Genomic DNA, 6,387 nt, shown 5'->3' with positions numbered 1-6,387 from the left:
TGCAGAATTCGACATTGAAAATATTGAAAATGGATTCAGAACTCCAAATTATCCAAACCCTAAAGGGAATGACCCTAGAATGCTAGGGTGACAATTAAAATGCAATTATTATGTTCTTTAATGTTGATTGTAAAGTCACGAGTAAAGTTAAACCTAATAGCATAACTAATATTAATGACAAAACGAAAAAATGGTTGTGACATATAATAAGGAAGAGAAATCAATTTCAAAATGTTACCAATAATAAAAACAGGATTAAATTACATATAATGACAAAACAAAATATCACGATTCATAAATTGGTTGAATAAAAACCAGAACATGTCAAAATGGAACCAAAAAATCTGAGTCAAGTCAATTAACTATGTAATAGTCAATAAAGTGACCCGATAGGTCAACCATGAGATAAGCAGGTCATGTTCTCTAAGGTCGAACCAATTTGATTGGGCTACATTTGGCTTGATTGGTTCGGTCTGACTGAACCACATTGCTTGATTCATTCCTTAAGTCATATATATATATATATATATATATATTTTACATAGTCAATACAATTGTTCACCATAAATGTATGATGAACAATGTATAAACTGTCAACGAGAACTTCATGACTTGGATGGATCCTCCTTGTTTTTCTTTGGAGAATCTTAGTTGGGATTCTTAAGATCGTCCAAGATTTAGATTCAACTGATTTATTTATTTATTTGCTAGTTAATTTAGATTTTTAGTTCACTGATAGCCATGCCGAAGGTTAGGTGTGCAAGTTTGGCCCTGACGGCCCGAACCTGCCCTCGGTCGGCCCTGATCCCAAATAGGGATTGACCCAAATATTTTGGCCTTGAGGGCTAGCCCGACCTTGAAATTTCTAACCTTGACTCAGGGTCAGGACAGGTAAGGGTTGATGTCTTTGGCCCACCCAACCTGCCTTGAACACGGTCTAATTTTTCGGTTGGTTCGATTTGGTCTTGCAAGACTTGAACTCGAGCGAGCCAAGGTGAGTACCTTATAGAACATGATGGCAAGGGTGACACTAAACTCAGGTTGGCCAAATGAGTTGTAGTTGGTGCCTAATAAAGTCCGTGTACCTAAGCCGTGCACTTGTACGTATCATGAGGCCATGTACGCACAATAAAGGTACGTAGCCGTATTTTATACCAAGTATGCATTTTGATCGATTATCGAGAGTGAAATACGTATCGACATCGAGCCCCATTGAAAGTCTCAATATTTCGACTAAGTTTTGGCCGACTGGTGGGTGGTCATGGATGGGTTAGACCCACTAGTGTGACCTACCACTCTGGTCGTTAGATATTTTGACCCCACTATAAATAGTATTTATTACATTTCTTTCTCCACATTTATTGTTTTACATAAGGGTGTCAATCGGTCTGAAACCAGGTATTCAGTCTGATTCCGATTTTGGTTCCAAGGACTGTTAGTGTGATCCATAACCGAACCAAGTCCTGTCTCGGTTCTGAAAATTGGTACTCGTACCCGACCTATCCGATTCCAATCCGGTTCTGGTTCCTATTTGAGAACAAGAAATAAAGGGTAAAGGTCCCTAGCTCAATGGCCCATTGAGATTTGTCTCAAACGTGAGATTGGATGACTCCCAACATTATATCTATAGATAAACAATAATAATTTCTAAGTTCCATTTCAAGAAAAAATACATACACATTAGAAAGATAAGAAAGCTCATACAAAAAGTTGCAATGCTATTGGATATTGAAAATCAAACAAGTGCAACGTTGTAGGAGATGGAAAACCGACCTACTGTAATGTTGTTGAGAAGAATCGACCGATTGACCGCCAAAAGTCATGAAAAAAAGGAAGAAGGGACACTTTCAACTGCAACTTTGTCTAAGACAAAGAGTCGCTGCTATGCTAATAGTTGTGAGAAGAGGAAGAACATAACACTTCAAACTTAAAGAGTTATAGCTAAGTAGATTATTTAACTCACAGTTCATGAGTCCCAAGGCAACAAAAACTAAAAAAAAATAGGGTTTTATAGTTGGACTATAATTTTAACTCTAGAAGACAATTTATCATTTAGGTGATTAATTATGTCAATTTTCATAAAAGTTATGTCAAGTTTTTAGTTAAAGAGGAAAAAGTGACATTAAGTTATTCGGTCCGATTTTGGTTAGATCCGTCGGTTCTTGGCATAAATTCATATCCAAACGAATCAAATTATAAATACTTATTTAGATCTAGGATTTAACCATATTATAATGGGTTGGATTCGATTCAGGTTATTTGGCTAGAAATTGGATTCGATTTTTGGATTTGGTTCCGAATTGATACCCTTAGTTTTACACAGTGGGTGAGAAAAGTAAAGAAGAGAGAGAAGAGAAGGTGAGAGAAGGGAAGAAGAAGGAAGAAATGGGGAAGAAAATGCTTGTTGTGTGTCATCAAGGTTGAATCTTTCGATTTTGACATCGGATTAATAATCCTCATCTCGAGATCTATGATTTGAGGTTAGCAAAGTCCATATTCCTTAAACCCTTGCGAAACCCTTCGATTTGAGTAGCAATCTTTTGGATCTTGTTATGATCTCTTGAGAATGTGAATCTAAGATTTAATAAAGGTTCTAACTATTGTTTATGAAGGATTTAGATGAAGATTTGCAAGATTTGTGAAGCATTTATTGATCTCTTGAGCTAAAGAGAAGATTTGGGGTTTTAAGGTGTTCTTGAGCTAAAAGGTAAGATCCATGCTTAAGAATTTGGATCGACCTTAGACCTAGGTTGTAATCATGATTTGAAGCCTTAGATTTGTAGAAAATGCAGTCAAATTGACCCATGGTGGATTCCCCAACGTGGGATGAAGAATGGGAGAGAACAACAAAATCCCTGTTCTGACTAGTGGGTGCCCTGGAAATGGTCGGACCCACCAATCCAGCGCCCGCCTATCTTAGGTAGGCTGCTAGCTTGACAGGTGAGCAAGACCAATGGGTGAGCTGACCCACCATTCCTGGTCCGCTTGTCCAGGCAGAGTCCTTGAGTCGAGCGACGAACAAGGATTGGTAGGTGCCTTGCTCGCCAGTTGATCCACCAATCCAACTTCTCGGGTCCCGATTGGGCCCAAATTTTTATTGGATATGCTTCTTTAGTGATTTTAAACATATTGGGATCATCATACCCCATTGGATATGACTTTAAAGTGGAGACATACTAAATCCAACTCTTTTCGCGATAGGTTGTACAAGAAACTTGTGTCACCGCACTCTGGATCTTCCTCGTAGGGTGATCTTCGTACACAACTAGGTAAGAGGGAAGAGGACATTACATTATGTCATTCTGGTTGTAGACTACCATGGCATCATTTCATTATTTCTGTAGACTAGTTATCCACGTGTGCCATTTGCATGCATTGATGTGTGCATTATGAAATTCACTTATGACTTAACATGCTGATATCTTTAATTATTAAATGCCTATTCTTGCTTTGTGATATGAGATGGATGATTTAAATTATTGAATATGATGCTTTCCTAGACTAGATGTCGTAGTCAGTTTGGACACGAATGCATTGGTGGCCCATGAAATGAGACACGGTGGCACTATGTAGTCATACTATCTCACATAGGAGCATGTGGTTAGGAATGATATATCCCTGTGTTACAACCCTTCCCATCAGGGGTTTAGGTGTTGGGTATATCACCGGGGGGAAGCTCGAGGTTGTGAACTAATGGTGGCAGTTAGAAGTACGCTCGGCTAATCATTAGGACTTTTGACAACTTTAATGATATAACAAGAAGGCCTATCATACTGGTTTTAATTTAAGGTCATTATGGGTCAACATTTTACTTTAATGTCGCCATGGGTCAGAAATTTACTTTAATGTCATTGTAGGTTAGCATTTTACTTTAATATCACTGTGGGTCGGCAATTTATTTTTCAGTACCTATAGCTGGCCTTCTTCGGTAACCCTATAGGCGTATCGTGAGATGGGGTTTGTGGCTCGTACCCAGAGCATACGCACACTGTGGTTGCGAGTAGCATATGACCTATGACTTAGAATTGTTGTCTAGGTAGACTAAGATAATAAAATGAACTGCATGTATATAGGTTCATTTATAATGTGTATATTTGTTTGGTCTTTCTTTTCACTTACTGAGCTAGTGAGCTCATCCTGCGTGCACACCATTTTTTTTAGATAATCTTACAGATTATCCGGTCGAAGAGCTAGAGCTGGGACCCACAGTGAAATTTTTAGTCGAGGACTGGTGGATCCCTGAAGATCTAGGGCAAGGGGCTGAGTGCCCATGTGATAGCTGTGTTGCGGGTCAGCAACATTGATACTATATTGGGATTCTTTTTTATTACTTTATATATTACTTATATATTACCCCTTTTGTACTCCAAATGTTGAAATTGTATTTCTTGTGTATATAACATGCCTACGGGCCCAAATGTAAAGTTATTATGTAATACAATTTGAGTATCAAGACTATTGGGATATTTACAGGTATGTATGCGTAAGACTTCTGCTGAAATACAAAAATTGTTTGACTAGTGTGTGTATATGTTGTGCTGCGGTTACTGTATCAGATGATCCTGGTAGGTTTTGGTTAACAGGAGTTAACTCGGTCACCGGTCTGATTCTATATAGAATGGGATGTGACAATCGGTGGTATCAGAGCATGATGCTCTACCCACTCACAGCATACAAGTTAGATCCCATAGAGTCTTATAATAGGACCCCAGGGTTGGGTAAGCATAAAAGCTTTAAAGGAGTAAAATCTGTAATAAGATGAAAAAGTCTAAATACTTGCATTCCATGGCATGCATAAAAGTATAACTTAGATAGATTAGCAAGGGATCAATGGCCAACTCCACAAGCCATAAATTTTAATGAAAATTTTGGCAGCATAACGACGCTATATTGAATTCCAAAAAATTTACAGAAGACACCTGATAAACATATATATAAAAATAATAAATAGAAGAGGGGTGACACACATTGTCACCACCAGATCACAACAGAGCAAATTAAAGCAAATAAAACTATTCTAAAAATAACGAACATCTACAAAATACCACCAAGTTCCAAACCATAGTAGTATATCAAAATATACAACCACAAAGTATCAAAGACCACCATCATCAACTAGAAAAGAAGGAATGTAGAGGAAGAAGCCGCCACTTTGTTAATCGTCATTGTCATCCACGATGAAGGTTTCCCCACATATAGGCCGTGAGGTGCACTCGAAGTGACAATCTTAAACGTCAAACCTGTCATTCGTTAAGACAACTTCTTTCTTCACCCGAAGGAAGACGGCAGTAATTCTATTAGAAACCCTATCTAAGTCCTCGATGAAGTACTTGAAATTGGCCTATAATCTTCCTAATCGGTGCTATACCTCCAAACCTTGGATGACCCTCTCTTCTACTAGCTCAGAAATCCTATCTTACCCTTCCTTCAAGGCACCAATGTTGTCCATCAACCTTTGAAGAACAAAAGCCCCACCTACAGGTTATGGAGCTCTAAAATGTGGATCAGCAGCCCTAGACTCTAAGGGCTCCTCCTCGAGGATCTCATCCTCATCTATCTCCTCCTCGTCTGGATGAGGAAAATAATCCTCATCCTCCTCACTCACATACTCGGCCTCCATATCCACTGGCCTTTGCTCTTCAACCTCCTATTATGCCCCATTGGCACTGGCAACCCCATCTTCTTCAGATTCTCTCTAGCAAACTTATCCCCAGGATACTTCCTATCTTCTTTCACCAAATCCACTTGGAAGTACTCAAAGACCTTAGTGAGTGACCTCCCATAGGGAAAACTAGAGTCATTAGAATGAGCCGTATGGTACTCCATCCTTTTCATCATGATATAGGGGAGGCAAAGGCGGGAAGCACCCTCTTTCAGGGCCATAGAGATGCAGTATGCAAGGTAAGCTATCATAAAGCTTACCTAGTTCCTATGACCTGCTCTGGGAAACAAATTGAACTAGATCAGGCATGCAAAAATTGGGCGGCTGCATTATAGGCAGTCTCAGATAATGGACGCTCTTTATGTCCATATATGGTCTCAAAGATGAACTCTTGTATCTTAACGCTCAAACCTGGACCCACAGCCTTGATCCTTGGAGGATTATAAAAATGGTCACCTTTAGCTGATATACCCAGGATGTCTGCCAATAAATCCACCATCAGAACAATGTCTACTCCCTCCACCAGACGGGTGAGAGAGTGCTATCCATCCTTAAAGGAAGCCTCCAGGTTACAATAGAGGTACCGGATGAGGTTCTCGTGGCATGGGCTGTCAGGGTGGAGCATGGGTTCCCAACCCAAGGCTGTAAACCTCTCCACCATCTGATAGGCACCGAAGTCGTCTGTCACTCCATTGTGACCGACCGCTCAGAAAATATAGACCAGG

The sequence above is a fragment of the Macadamia integrifolia genome, unplaced genomic scaffold (assembly GCF_013358625.1).
Source record: "Macadamia integrifolia cultivar HAES 741 unplaced genomic scaffold, SCU_Mint_v3 scaffold1451, whole genome shotgun sequence".
NCBI classification, from domain to species: Eukaryota; Viridiplantae; Streptophyta; class Magnoliopsida; order Proteales; family Proteaceae; genus Macadamia; species Macadamia integrifolia.
This window is presented reverse-complemented; position numbering follows the sequence as displayed.